Source organism: Balaenoptera physalus (genome assembly GCF_965194825.1).
Source record: "Balaenoptera physalus genome assembly, chromosome: 13".
NCBI lineage: Eukaryota > Metazoa > Chordata > Mammalia > Artiodactyla > Balaenopteridae > Balaenoptera > Balaenoptera physalus.
Window position 1 is genome coordinate 22,050,699 of NC_138892.1, and position 16,689 is coordinate 22,067,387.

The window sequence follows — 16,689 nt, forward strand, 5'->3', positions numbered from 1 at the left end:
TGTAATATAATTCATTGTATTTTACAATTATGTATGTACTTCTCTGTGGGTTTATTTAAACAAAGTGAGCAAGAGTAAGTCTTAATAGCTGGAATGTGACTATTTTAATAAAAGAAAGTAAAAACGTATAGAATTAGTTAGATGTCATTAAACGTATAGAGTTAGAGTTAGATGTCATTCATTCACCAGGCAAGAGAACTTCTATAGAACACAGTGGTAACAGAAACTGAAAAAAAAAATTGTTTTGTAAGATTTATACCTCATGACATAAGAATTTTCAATTATTTCAGTTATATCAATTAATCTTTCCTTTACTTGAGATATTTATTCTGATTCACCTTTACTTGTATTTATTCTGATTCAACTTCATTTGGCCAGAGAACTTCCTTGAGGAATTTTGTCTGAGAAGTCTATCTTGGTACCTTTCTTGGGTTCCTGGACCTAATTCCAATGTGTGTAGGGGCCAGGGGGTGGGGGAGGGCTCCCACACGATACCAAACAGTTCTCAGACACCAGCATGGTGTCTGAGAATTCAACTTAATTCAACTCAGTTCTGACACTATCTACCCAGAGATAGCATCATATTCCGCAGGTAAAGGGCTCTGTCCCACAAGACTGCCCTCCACTTCAGATGTCAATCTCAAGCTCAGGTTGTTACTTGTGCTTCTGACCAACCAGCTACAAACTGGAGATTCTAATGACCTCCTCCAACTCAGGAGGCCAATCACAAGTCTAGGTTGTCACCTCTACTTCTGAGCAGCTGGCTGTAAATCAGAGGTTTCTACAACCCCCTCCTTGGCTTCAATTAATTTGCTAGAACAGTTCACAGAATTCAAGACTCATTTCACTTACTAGATTACTGGTTTATTATAAGAGGATATAGCTCAGAAACAGACAGCTAAAGAGATACATAGGGCAAGGTAAGGGAAAAGGGCACAGAACTTCCATGCTCTCTCTAAGTGCACCACTCTCCCCCAATCGCCCCATATTCACCAACCTGGAAGCTCTCTAAACCATTGGTCCCCAACCTTTTTGGCACCAGGGACCGGTTTCATGGAAGGCAATTTTTCCACAGGCAGGGCCAGGGGGGATGGTTCAGGCAGTAATGTGAGCGATGGGGAGCAATGGCGATGGGGAGCGGCAGATGAAGCTTCGCTCGCTAGCCCTCTGCTCACCTCCTGCTGTGCGGCCCACGGTCCTCGGCCTGGGGGTTGGGGACCCCTGCTCTAAACCCAGTCCTTTGGGAGTTCTTATGAAGGCTTCATTACATAAGCATGATTGATTAAATCACTGGCCATTAGAGATTGGTTCCTTCAGTCCCTCTCCCCTTCTCTGAGGTCACAGAGGTGGGACTCAAAGTTCTAACCCTCTAATCACTCGGTTGGGTCTCCTGGCAACCAACCCCTATCCTTAGGTGCAGTCCAAAAGTCACCTCATTAATATGACAAAAGATACCTTTATTGCTCTTATCTCTTAGGAAATTCCTAGGGTTTTAGGAGCTCTGTGCCAGAAACTGGACAAAGACCAAATATATATATTTCTTATTACAAGTTATGATATCACAGTACCATAAAAAATAGCTACACATCTATAAATTCAATGCATACAATACTGTCAGAATATTTTTCCTGTGGAACTCTGAATACACTGCTCCACTGTCTTTTAGCATCCACTGTTACAGACAAGAAGACCAATATCAATTTGACTTTTTCTCCTTTTAGACTGAAAAATCAAGAAATAGAATTTTACTAACACTCCAGAAACCCCAGTTGTGCTGTGTTCTACTTACTATCCCCTCTAAGGGTAATTATTGTCTTGATTTCTAACACAGTAGATTAGCTTTCCTCATTTTGAACTTATTCGGATGGAACATACCATATGATTCTTTTATATATGACTTTTTTTTGCTCAATTTTATGTTTGTAAAACTCATTCATTTGCGGAGAATAATTTATTCCTTTTCATTGCTGTGTAGTATTCTATTGTACTTTGTGAATATACTACAGTTTATTCTTTCTACAATTGATAGATAGTTTTTTACTATTATGAATAGTATGTGCTTGTACATGTCTTTTGGTAAATATAGGTAAGAATTCTTGAACTGCTAGTAATAGGGTGTGCATATGTGAATTTTTAAATTATTTAATTAAATACATAATTTTTATGTATTTAATTTTTTAATAAATACTGTTAAATAACTTTTCAGTGTTTGAAAAGTTATGCTATGTTTCTGCTAGCAGCATATGAGAATTCTAGTTGCCTCACATCCTTGCTAACACTTGGTTTTCATTTTAGTCATTCTGGTGGATGTAGTGGTATCTCGTTGTGGTATTAATTTGCGTTTTTCTTGATGACTAATGAAGTTGAGCAGTTCTCTGTGTGTGTGTGTATGTCTGACAAGGGTCTTGTAACCAAACACTTAAAGGACTCCTAAAAATCAATTAAAAAAAATTTTTAATGGCACACAACCTAATACAAAGTGGACAGATATTGAACAGGCATTTCAGAAAATAGATAGCAAATACACACAACTATCTTCTCTCACTCTGTTGTTTTGTCTTTTTATTGTGTTAATGGTGTCCATTGATGAAAAACAGTTTTTTTAATGTAGTCCAGTTGGTCAAGTATTTTCCTTCATGGTGCTTTTTGTCTACTTCCTTCATGGAAATTTTTGTTTGAAGGTCATGGATATATTGTATTTTCTCTAGTAGTTTTATTGCTTTATTTTTCATATTTATATCTATAATTAATCTAGAATTTATTTTTATATATAACTTAAGGTGGGGGTTGAGATTCATTTTTTTAAATATAGATATCAAATTGACTCAGCATTATTTAATAAGAAGACCATAATTGCCTCATTGTACTTCTGTATCACCTTTGTCATAAATCAAGGGGTCATATAGATTGGAGTCTATTTCTGGGCTCTATTCTGTTCCATTGATCTATTTATGTCAATACCTCACTGTTTGAACTGTACTGTTTTACATTAAGTCTTGATATATGGTAGTTTAGGTCTTCAGTTTTGTTGGTCCCGTCCGTTTGAAAACTTCATTCTCATGTTTCATTCAAAGCTTTCTCCCTTTGTATTGTGTGAAGGGGAATATGTAGACAGCACTCATACCTATTCCCTCACCTTCCTGTTCCCTCTGCCCCTGAATCCCCTCTTCACTTTTCTAGGAGGAGGGCAAAGGGCCAAAAGATGTCTTCTTATACAATGTGACAGCCCATGGCAAGGTTTTTGACCCTTTTCTCCTTGTCATTATTCCTAAACTGGTTTGTCCACAGCTTCCCACAGGTAGATGCTGCCACACCTAGCAGGAAGCCTCAGGCTGTATTCCTCTAGTGCCTTTTTACCTCCTACTGCATAGATTGATGGTCTGCCTGTGGCTCCCAATTGCATCTACCATTTGCTACCCCAATTTAGGCTCCCCTGGGTCTGGACAGAATCCATATTCCATACTTTTAGAAAATATGCTTTCTGACCAGGAACGGTTTGCCATTCCAGTCCAATGTTTCCCCATATTCTTCCTCTACTCCCACTCTGCCTCAAGTCCAGAAGGTCTGGGGTAGGTCAGCAAAGAGAATGTTTAATCCTGGATAGAACTTGTCAGTTATTCCTTCTTACAGACAACTTTTTTCTTGGTACCCCCCACTTCCATGGGCTTTGGGGTGGGAAATCAGTTAAGTGTTTTTCCCCTACACTTAGAGGAGGGGAGGAGAACAGACAGCCTCTCTACACAAAGACTACATTCCCCCAAATGTGACCATGTTATACTCCTGTTGACTTAAAGAAAAATGAACAACACAAGAGTTGTGAATTTAAGTTGTATTCAGGGAAGAGGACTATAGTCCAGGAGACAGCCTCTCAGTAGCTCTGAGAAAATTGCTCTAAAGGGATAGGAGAGAAGCGAAAATATATATGATTTGTCTAGGGACTACGTGCAGTCAAGCATACATCTTGGTAAAAGATTACTGCTAGTCACAAAGAACAGATATCTCAAGTTAATGATTTTAGTGGTCTTCTGTGTATGGGAAGATGCAAGATCTGGGTTCATTAAACTTCTTCCTGAGATATACATCAACTCTCTAAGGGGCTTGTTTTTTCAAAGCACAGAATGCCTCATCCTGGTTTTTATCCTGAATTCCTCTCAGGGTGCACTGTTGGTCAGCAACTACAGTGGCTAATGATTTATTCCTTATAGAACTGGTTGGTGAGCAACATTCTTTGTTTTACACTCTCAGTCCTTCTTTCTTATCTCTCAAAGTTAAAGACTCCTTGCAGATCTGAGGTGGAAGAATCTCATGCCAGTACCTGTGCCTTTCATGAACATGGCTATCCTTGTTGTAGTCCTTGTGACTGTTGGTTACCTCAAGGCAGCAAAAGATATCAACCATATTACATATAATCTTGTTAAATAAGAAACCATGTTGAGCAGGAAACTAGTAAAACCTAAATCACTGTTGATAATATGGTTGTAAAATATAACACAATTATTAGGAAATGTTTCTGAAATAAAAGTCATAAAGAAGAAATAGTAATATAGCATTAAAATTCCACATTATTTCATCAAGCCTTTGGGGTGAAGATGAGAAAAGAAAGATGCAAATTATACTTTGTTAAGGATGGACATGGTTACAATTTAATTCTTGACACCAGTAAGAAATATCAGTTTAATGTATTTGCAAAAAAGTAGAGGACTAATATACTAGAAATAAAATGATAAGGAAGAATAACTAGAGAAGAATAAAGAAATGAAGAAAGCTTGAACATGAAAACAGAAAAAAGAGAAGAGGAAAAAAGAACAGGATAATAAAGACATTACATAAAATTTAGTCATAGGAATAATACCAAATGTAATAGAGACACAGATGTAGAGAACAAACGTATGGACACCAAGGGGGGAAAGTGGCGGGGGTGTGGATGTGGGATGAATTGGGAGATTGGGATTGACATATATACACTAATATGTATAAAATGGATAACTAATAAGAACCTGCTGTATAAAAAAATAAATAAAATTAAAAAAAATTAAAAGACAAAACTTCTTAGGTTATAAAACAAAAAAAGCCAACCGTAGCTATGCTGTTTTCAAGAGATATAGCCAAGATAAAATGATAGAAATAGAAGGAACATAAATGGATAGTCAAAACTATACCAGTTATATATAAACAAAGAGAAAGCTGAGCTGGCAATATTAATAACAGACAAAATATATTTTAAGATAGAGACCATTATATGGAATTAAACCAATTTTTTGGTAACAAATACATGATTTATAAAGATGTATCATTCTTTTGCTCAACTGAAGAATATAACAAAACAAGCAAATTTAGAAATTCAAAGAAAGTTTGATGATAGTTCAATCACAGAGATATACTTACTATGCATGGTAACACTTCTCAGAATTTGATGATGAAGTAGAGAAACTAGGCTTATAGATGGTATGAATTATGTAGTTAATAAGCTTGAAAAATATACATCTCACCTTTAGAAACAGAGAATACACTTACTGCTTATGTAACATAAAACTACATACTAGTTTTCAAAGAAAATCTAAATAAATTATTTGAAGTTGAATAATTATTCTGTGCGTATAATGTGGTATTGGGTGGGCCAAAAAGTGCCTTTGGTTTTTTAAGTAAAAATAAAAGACACATTTTTCATTTTCACCAAGAACTTTATTGAACAAGAGTATTGAAAAGTGTATTCACTCTTTTGTTCTACTACCTTCTGCCATTTTTCAGGCAACTTCATAATTCCATCTTCCCAAAATTTTTTATCTTCTTGAGCAAAGAACTGTTCCAGGTGCCTTTTACAGTCTTCCAGGGAATTGAAATTTCCTCCATTCAGAGAATTTTGTAAAGACTGAAATAAATGGAAATTCGAAGGTGCAATGTCTGGTGAATACGGCGGATGAATGAGAACTTCCCAGCCAGGCCATAACAGTGTTTGCCTGGTCATCAAAGAAACAGGCAGTCTTGCGTTATCCTGATGGAAGATTATACATTTTCTGTTGACTAATTCTGGATGCTTTTCATCCAGTGTCGCTTTCAGTTGGTCTGATTGGGAGCAGTACTTGTTGGAAATAATCGTTTGGTTTTCTGGAGGGAGCTCATAACAGAGGAGTCCCTTCCAATCCCACCATATACACAACATCACCTTCTTTGGATGAAGACCGGCCTTTGGTGTGGTTGGTGGTGGTTCACATTTTGCTTGCCCCACGATCTCTTCTATTTCACATTATTGTACAGTATCCACTTTTCTTCGCCCGTCACAATTTGTTTTAAAAATGGAACGTTTTCATTATGTTTAAGTAGAGAATTGCATGCAGAAACATGGTTAAAAAGGTTTTTTTCGCTTAAGTTGTGTGGAACCCATACATCAAGGTGATTCACATAACCAAGCTGGTGCAAATGATGGTCAAGACTTGATTTGTATATTTTGAGTATGTCAGCTATCTCCCGCGTGGTATAACGTTGATTGTCTTCAATTATTGTTTCGATTTGATCGCTATTAACTTCAACTGATCTACCTGACCGTGGAGCATCGTCCAGCAAGAAATCTCCAGCACAAAACTTCACAAATCACTTTTGACATGTTCGATCTGTCACAGTGCCTCCTTACACTGCACAAATCTTTTTGTGTGTTTCAGTTGCGTTTTTACCCTTCTTGAAATAATGAAGCATAATATGCCGAAAATGTTGCCTTTTTCTTCCATCTTCAATATTAAAATGTCTACAAAAATTCACCAATTTTGATTTTTTTTTTACATGCATGCTGATATGACAGCTGTCACATACAATCTAACAAAATTGTTTCAAATGAAGTTAAAGACAACTAAATATTACTAGAGCCATCTTACAGAAAAAACAGAATGAACCTTTTGGCCCACCCAATAAAACTGGAAATATATCATTAAGAGAAAATGAATCTAAGCACTTACAAATTTTAAAATGAGTACAATTTTCAGGGTAAAAGGGAAATCACAACTGAATTACAGACTGTATATGTAGCAATTGATATGAAAATATGACTTGTCAAAACCTAAGTGATGTGGACAAACCTACAGTCAGTAGAAATGTCATAACCTGTAATGCTCTTTTTAAAAAAATTTATTTATTTATTTTTTGGCCGTGGCACAGCATGTGATATCTTACTTCCCCAACCAGGGATTGGACCCCAGCCCCCTGTGGTGTAAGCACGGAGTCTTAACCACTTGACTGCCAGGGAAGTCCCGCTTTTAAATAAGAAAGAGTAAAATTAAATGAGTTAGGCATTCAACTCAAAGAGCTAGAAAAAAAGGATATAATATAATAAATAGTTAGATGATTGAATTCTTATAGTTAAGAGCAGAAAGTAATAAATTAGAAAGTAAACAAATACATGAATAAGTAACACATTCAGTAGATGTTTGATAAAAATAAAGCTAATTGAATCTTCGAATATGACAAAATAGACCCACCTAGGCAAACCAAGGAAAGAATAATAATATAGCACATTAGGAATGAAAATGGTAATAGAACTATAAATACAGAAGATAGTAATAAATATAAAAATATGTGCAATTTTTTCAATAAATTAGAAAACCTAAATGGAAATAGTTGATTTCCTAGGAAAATGTAAATTATGGAATTGATGCAAGATGAGGTTGACAGTATTGATAGATCAGTAACCATAGTAGACACTGGAAGTTTTAAGGATTTACTCTGAAAAAGTGCTAGTCCTAGATGATTTTACATGTTTGTTCTTTCAAATATTCAAGTAACGGACACTTTCTATGTTAGTTGATTTATTCTGGAGATTAAAAAAAGGCAGAAAACTCTTCATTTACATAACCCTGATACCAAAACTGAAGAGATCAGAAAACTGGTGACTGATTTTACATATGAATATGGATGCAAAACCCTAAATTACAAATAGCAATCTAGGATTACATTAAAATATACCCCATAGGTAGACAAGTTTACCTTCAGGAGTGTGAAGACGGTGCTAATCAAAAATTAATTAGGGTTTCTCTGGTGGCACAGTGGTTAAGAATCTGCCTGACAATGCAGGGGACACGGGTTCGAGCCCTGGTCTGGGAAGATCCCACATGCCGTGGAGCAACTAAGCACATGTGCCACAACTACTGAGCCTGCGCTCTAGAACCCGCATGTCACAACTACTGAAGCCCGCACGTCTAGAGCCCATGCTGCACAACAAGAGAAGCCACTGCAATTAGAAGCCCTGCACATTGCAACAAAGAGTAGCCCCCGTGCGCAGCAGTGGAGACCCAACACAGCCAAAAATTAAATAAATAAGTAAATAAATAAACAGATAAATTTATTTAAAAAGAAAAGAATTGGGTTCCCTGGTGGTACAGTGGTTGAGAATCTGCCTGCCGATGCAGGGGACACGGGTTCAATTCGAGCCCTGGTCCAGGAAGATCCCACATGCCGGGGAGCACCTAATCCTGTGTGCCACAACTACTGAGCCTGTGCTCTAGAGCCCGCGAGCCACAACTACTGAAGCCTGCATGCCTAGAGCCCACACACCGCAACAAGAGAAACCACCGTGCATCACAACAAAGAGTAGCCTCTTCTCGCTGCAACTAGAGAAAGCCCGCGCACAGCAGCAAAGACCCAGCGCAGCCATAAATAAAAAAATAAAAAAATAAAAATAATTATATTAATGTATTAAAGAAGAAAACATATACTCATCCTGAAAGACCCTAAATAAATTTAACAAATCATAAGAACATTCCTTCCTTACTCTTCCTACAGACATGATGATTACTATGTGTCAGGCACTGTACTAGCACTTTTCATGGGTCTATCTGATCTTCACAGCATCCTTATGAAGTAGGTATTACTGGTATGTTCATTTTATAGATGAGGAAACTGAGGCACAGTGTGGTTACATAATCTTCCCAAGGTCATGCAGTTAGAAATGGAACCAGTATTCGAACTTAGGCAGTGCTTTTTATCCACTATGCTGTTCTGCTGCTTCTTGTTCATTAACAAAGTAATAAAAACTTCCTTAATATGGTGAAAATGTATCCATGAGAAGCCAACAGCAGACATCATACTAAATGGTGAAACCCTACCAGGCATGCCATTAAGTTCATCAACAAGATAAGAATTATACTCTCATTATTTTAGTCGTTCTAACCATGCAGTTTTAAGAAAAAAAATCCAGGATGAGGTCAGCTGATTAGCAGTGTAATTCCATCTACAACTTTAATTCTCCCTTGCCATGCAACATGACATATTCTCAGATTCCAGTGATTAGGACATAGACATTTTTGGGGTACCATTATTCTGCCTACCACAGTACCCTTGGAAATATTGTTACCTAAGAAAAGAATATGAGGATAAGAACAATTGCCACCAAAATCAGTGCTTTCATAGCAATGAGAGCTTAATCTGCCTTGTCTGTTAGTTTATTTTTCAGGAGTTATATCCAGGTGAAGAAGAGAAGTTGAGGGCTGGAAGGAATATGTTTTACATTTAGCACTAATTACAAAGTTGAAACTGGGTTGAAATAGATGCTCTAGTTTTACTCTTAGGTTTTCTTAACTATGTTTCTCTTCATGGTTGCAAATTCCTTCTCATATTATAAAATGCTATCTTGTGGTGTATACTGTATATTTAGTAGAGAAATGATAAGTTGTGTGATTATAACTCAAGGAGTTATTTCTGCTCACAGTTCACCGATTCTGATTTGCTGTGTGAATAGTTATTATTGAGAGTTACATCAAGCAATCAAGGTGCATATTATTCATTAGAAAATGTTTGGTTAGTATAATTTTGGCTATGGTGCTCCCTAATATTACTTATGTAATGTTGTGCATTTACAGTCTCTGATGTGACTATATACTGGGTCTATTACGTATTTTACCTTGCTCAAACGGTAAGAAATTGTTAAAGATATTTTCTGGGACTCAATCACATGGGCATTTATTTACTACAAAGCCAGTGTTTTCAGTTATTTTTAGAAGGCATTTTAAATTATCAGAGTTAATCTTGTTTTCTCTTTTTTCTGAAAACAATTATATAGGACTATACTATGTAGTGCGATAGAGTAGCCACTGTCCATGTGAGGCTATAAAGCACTTGAAATATGACTAGTCCTAATTGCAGTGTGCTATAAGTGTAAAATAAACACTGATTTTGACAACAGTACAGAAAATGTAAAATACCTCAATAATTTTTATATTCCATATTGAAATGATGATGTTTGGATATACTAGGTTAAATAAAATATACAAAAAACTAATTTCATCTCTTTTAAAAATCTTTTTAATGTGGCTACTAGAACATTTAAATTTACATGTATGGCTCACGTTATTCCAGACGTATTACACCCATATGAGATACTTCTAGCCCATGATAGTAAAATTACATCATCACTATGGAGATGAGAACTTAACTTACAGTACTCAATAGCATGTGCACGTGTCCAGTTCATCCAAAGATGGAAGCAAACTGTTAAGATATGGATTGAAAAGAACAGGGCTTTGTTTTCATTACTTGAAATTATCTGACATGTCAGAAGACCATTTCTACATACTCTGACCCTGCTTGAGGCGTTTGATGCACATTCTGTACGTTTTCATATCTGGAGCCTTGGAGTGACCTCAAGTGTCAAGAGTCAGATAAAAATCAAGAAAAGCTGAAAGGTTTTATGTTGCTCCTGAAGGATTTGTCCCATAGGTTGGTAGAGGGTAAAATGATGATCAATTTGTGGAGTAGCTGTGTTTAAGTCTTGTTTGCTATACACAAGATTGTATTGGCCCAAGAAACTCAGACTTACAGTTTATTTAGGTATAATCTTAAATATGTGAGAGCTTAGGGAACATAGTATTCTCACTAATGAACGTCCAGGTTATTTGAAAGTTCTGTGGAAAACCTATTTTGTTTATATTTGTTCTAAAATGTACTAATCCAATTTGATATATTAGTACAAATAGCATAACAAAGGAAATTAAATCTTTGGTAATTGGGGCTCTCATATTGTCTCAGAGCATTCATTCTGGGTATGAATTCTCACATACAGAATTTAAAATATAGACAAGTTAGTATAGGAGATGGAATTGAGTATATATTAGACTAAGACCAAGGATCTACATATTTTCTTTTTTGGGAATAAATATGTAATAAGATTTAAACTTTTTCAAGACATCTCTTAAAGGTATTTAGAAATTCTTGTATTTTATAAAACAGCCTTAAGTTTATCAAGGTTTTAATATAGGCCCTCTTTTTGAATTTAAAGATTATCATTGAGAAACAAGAGGAGTGCAGTGCAAAAAGTTGGAATGAAGTAGAACGTTAGCTCAAAGCTTGAGCTTATAAACATCAAAGTTTATTATTTTTTTAATTAACTTTTTAGTTGGAAGGTCTGAGTCTGGCTTATTTATAATCTTTCAGGTGTGTGTGGATATTCTTTGGATATGTGGATATGTGCCTAAGGCAGTCAAATATATTTATATGTATACTAAATTTCTATTCTGAACCTCCTTGTTTAAAAAAAGATGTATCCACATTCATTCTGTTTAGGAAAGGAGACATGCATTGGAGATTTTTTTCCCCATGCTCCTATTATAATTAATTCTTTTTTCTTTTTGATAATGGGGAACTGAGATGGTATAGGTAAATGAAATCTATAGACCTTGAATCTTATTTTTGTTATAAATATCATATCTTCCCCTACTAAATATTTATAAGGTCTAATAACATGCAGGAAATTTAAAAATAATTTGAGTTAATTTACAGTATTTTCTCATTTCTTTTCCATCCTTTGCCAGAGGTATTCCTGAGCAACATAGTGTGCTAGTCACCTTTAACTATTGGCTTTCCCCAAAAGACACCAGTGCCCTCGCAGTTCTCTCTAATGGAGATAGCCCATCTTCCATGCATTTCACTCACGGTAGAAATCTCAGTCATTGTTTTGTTCTTATCCTATTCATATGGATACCATCTCCCATAGGTTTGTTTTTTGTTTTTGTTTTTGGCTGTGTTGGGTCTTCGTTTCTGTGCGAGGGTTTTCTCTAGTTGTGGCAAGCGGGGGCCACTCTTCATCGCGGTGCGAGGGCCTCTCACTATCGCGGCCTCTCTTGTTACGGAGCACAGGCTCCAGACGCGCAGGCTCAGTAATCGTGGCTCACGGGCCCAGATGCTCCGCGGCATGTGGGATCTTCCCAAACCAGGGCTCGAACCTGTGTCCCCTGCCTTGGCAAGCAGATTCTCAACACTGTGCCACCAGGGAAGCCCTCCCATAGGTTTTTATTTTAGACATGTCTACTTGAGTTTCCTCCCTCTTCTCTACCTCTGTATATGCACTAGTTCAGATTTCTTTGTTTCTTCCCTAGGTTGTTAAAGCAGACTACTAACCTGACTCCCTGCAACCAATTTGTTCACTCTCTTCACCTTCCAACTGTCTTTAGAAAGGGCTCTCATTATAAAATACTGACCCCAGGGACTTCCCTGGTGGTCCAGTGGTTAAGAATCCTCCTTCCAATGCAGGGGACGCATGTTCGATCCCTGGTCAGGGATCTAAGATCCCACATGCCATGGGGCAACTAAGCCCACGCACTCTGGAGCCTGTGTGCCACAATGAAAGATCCCACATGCTGCAACTAAGACTTCATGCAGCCAAATAAATATTTTTTAAAATAATTAAAAAATAAAAATTATTAAAAAAATAATAAAACACTGAGCCGATCCAGAAGCATGCTTAGTATCTTTCTGATAACCCTCTAGGTCCACGGTGCTTATAGAATAAAGGCTAAGCTTCTTGGCATGTTATAAGGCTGTTCACAATCTGGAGCAAACCTATCTTTTCTCCTTCATATTTTATTGTTTTTAAAAAAATTTTCCTTGAAAAATACTTGATAATTTTGACTATTCAAACAATTCAGAGGCGACTAATTATTTTTGCATGCATTTTTCTATGTTAATGCAAATGTTTAACATCAGTATAATGGGAATAGTAACAGTCTCTGTCTTATAGTTGTGTGGATATAAATGAGTCAATGTATGTAAAGCATTTAGGATATTGACACACTCACACAATATTATGCAACTTGCTTTTTTCATTTAATATGTTTTCAAGGTCAGTACATATAGATCAAACTTACTTGTTTTAATAGTTGCATAATATTCCATGGTGTAGATAAATTCTAATTAATTTTTCCCTTTTTGGTGGGCATTCATGAGCTTTCTCTTTTTTACTATTAAAATTTTACAGTAAATATTTTTGTGCCTGTAGTCTTCATATTAATACTTTTATTTCATAGGCATCTAGAGGAATTTGCAGGAAAAAGATTGTGAAATTAAGTCATTATGGGATCTATGTACCACCAATTATAAACAATACTAAAAAAAAAAGTGATTCTAGTGCCAGAATAGAGAAATTGGTGAATACGAGAGAACCCCTAGAAACAGACCAACAGTACATACAGGCATACCTTCAAGATATTGTCAGTTCAGTTCCAGACCACTGCAGTAAAGCATATATTGCAATAAAGCAAGTCACATGAACTGTTTTTGTTTCCCAGTGCATGTAGAAGTTATGTTTATACTGTAGTCTGTTAAGTGTACAATACCGTTATGTTAAAAAAGCAATGTACATACCTTAATTGAAAAATTCTTTATTACTAAAAAATCATAACCATCATCTGAGCCTTTAGCAAGTTGTAATCTTTTTGCTGGTGGAGGGTCTTACTTCTGTATTGATAGATGCTGACTGATCTGGGTGGTGGTTGCTGAAGTTTAGGGCAGCTGTGGCAATGTCTTAAAATAAGACGACAATGAAGTTTGCCCCATCGATGAACTCTTCCTTCCATGAACGATTTCTTTGTAGCAGGGAGTGTTGTCTCATAGCATTTTACCCATCTTGTAACCTCTTTCAAAATTGGAGTCAGTCCTCTCAAACCCTGTTGCTGTTTTGTCAACTAAGTTTATGTGATATTCTAAATTCTTTGTTATCATTTCAACATTCTTCACAGTGCCTTCACCAGGAATAGATTCTGTCTCAAGAAACCACTTTTGTTGCTCATTCATAAGAAGCAACTCTTCATCTGTTCAAGGTATATCACGAGATGGCAGCAGTTTGGTCACATCTTTGGTTTCTACTTCTAATTCTAGTTCTCTTGCTACTTCCACCACATCTGCAGTTATTTCCTCCACTGAAGTCTTGAGCTCCTCAAAGTCATCCATGAGGGTTGGAATCGACTTCTTCCAAATTCCTGTTAGTATTTTGACCTCTTCCCATGAATCACAAATATTCTTAATGTCATTCAGAAAGGTGAATCCTTTCCAGAAGGTTTTCTTTTTTTTTCTTTAACATCTTTATTGGGGTATAATTGCTTTACAATGGTGTGTTAGTTTCCTCTTTATAACAAAGTGAATCAGCTATACATATACATATATCCCCATATCTCCTCCCTCTTGCGTCTAAGTCAGAAGGTTTTCAATTGACTTTGCCCAGATCCATCAGAGGAATCATTATCTATGGCAGATTTAGCCTTATGAAATGTATCTTAAATAATAAGACTTGAAAGCTGAAGTTACTTCTTGATATGTGGGCTGTAGAATGGATGTTGTGTTAGCAGGTGTGAAAACAACATTAATCTTATTGTACATCTCCATCAGAGTTCTTGGGTGACCAAGTGTATTGTTCATTGAGCAGTAATATTTGGAAAGGAATCTTTTTTTCTGAGCAGTCAGTCTCAACAGTGGGCTTAAAATATTCAATAGACCATGTTGTAAAGAGATGTGCTATCATCCAGGCTTTCTTGTTCCATTTATAGAACATAGACAGAGTAGATTTAGCATGAGTCTTAAGGGCCCTAGGATTTTCAGAATGGTAAATGAGCATTGGCTTCAATTTATTTTTAATTAATTAATTAATTTTAAAAAATTGAAGTATAGTTGATTTACAGTTGGCTTAAAGTCACCAGGTGCATTAGTTCCTAACAAGGGAGTCAGCCTGTCCTTTGAAGCTTTGAAGCCAGATGTTGACTTCTCCTTTCTATCTATGAAAGTCCTAGATGGCATAGTCTTCTAAAGTAAGACTGTTTTGTCTACACTGAAAATCTGTTGTTTAGCGCAGCTACTTTCATTAGTTATTTTAGTTAGATCTTCTGGATAGCTTGCTATAGCTTCTACATTAGAACTTGCTGCTTCATCTTGCACTTGTGTGTGTGTGTGTGTGTGTGTTGGTTTTTAAAATTTATTTATCTATCTACCTATCTATCTATCTATCTATCTATCTATCTATCTATCTATCTATCTATCTATCTATCTATCTATCTATCTATCTATCTTACTGGAATCTTAGTTCCCCGACCAGGGAACAAACCTGGGCCCCCTGTAGTGGGAGTGCAGAGTCCTAACCGCTGGACTGCCAGGGAATTCCCTCATCTTGCACTTTTATGTGATGGAGATAGAGTCTTTCCTTAAACCTCATGAACCAACCTCTGCTGGCTTCAAACTTTTCTTCTGCAGCTTTTTCACCTCCCTCTCAGCCTTCATAGAATTGAAGAGAGTTAGGGTCTTGCTCTGCATTAGGTTTTTGCTTAAGAGAATGTTGTGGCTCATTTGATCTTCTATCCAGACCACTAAAACTTTCTTCTTATCAGCGATAAGCCTGTTTCACTTTTTTTATCATTTATGTGTTCACTGGAGTTGCACTTTTAATTTCCTTCAAAAACTTTTCCCTTGCATTCACAATGTGGCTAACTGTTTAGTGCAACAGGCCTAGATTTTAACCTATCTTGGCTTTTGACATGTCTTCTTCCTAAGCTTAATCATTTCTAGCTTTTGATTTAAAGTGAGAGATGTGTGATTCTTTCTTTCACTTGAACTCTTAGAGGCCACTGTAGGGTTATTAATTGTCCTCAGTTCAATACTGTGTCTTGGGGAAGAGGGAGGCCCCAGGAAAGGGAGAGAGGTGGAGAATGGCGGTCAGTGGAGCCGTCAGAACATGTACAACATTCATCAAGTTCACTGTCTTATGTGGACATATTTCTTGATGCCCCCAAACAATTCATAGATCACCATAACAAATATAGTAATAAATAAGAATTTGAAATATTGTGAGAATTACTAAAATGAATTGCAGAGACACGAATTGAGCAAATGCTGTTGGAAAACAGTGAAGATAGACTTGTTCAACTCAGAGTTGCAACAAATCTTCAATTAAAAAGAAAAGCAAGTCCGTTCTCTACGTCTGCGTCTTTATGCCTGCCCTGCCACTAGGACACAGTGGGGGAAGGGGAAGCTGGGACAAACCGAGAGAGTAGCATTGACATATATACACTACCAAATGTAAAATAGCTAGTGGGAAGCTACTGCATAGCACAGGGAGATCAGCTCGATGCTTTGTGACCACCTAGAAGGGTAGGATAGGGAGGGTGGGAGAGAGGCTCAAGAGGGAGGGGATATGGGGATATATGTATACATATTGCTGATTCACTTTGTTGTACAGCAGAAACTAACGCAACATTGTAAAGCAATTATACTCCAATAAAGATGTAAAAAAAAAAAATCAGTATCTGCAAAACACAGTAAATTGAAGTGCAATAAAATGCGGTATACCTGTATAAAAATTTAGTTTAAGATAAAGTTGACACTTGAAAGAAGCAGGAAGAGGAAAAATGATTCAATAAAAAATCCTGAAAAAGTGTTTTAATTATTGAGAGG

General features: G+C 36.5%; 1 protein-coding gene across 13 annotated transcripts in view; it reads left to right on the forward strand.

Moving 5' to 3' along the window:
• The window catches only part of ANKS1B (ankyrin repeat and sterile alpha motif domain containing 1B), a 1,150,138-nt gene that overhangs the window by 146,410 nt on the left and 987,039 nt on the right, over positions 1–16,689 (forward strand). The gene's annotated exons all lie outside the window — the stretch shown is intronic.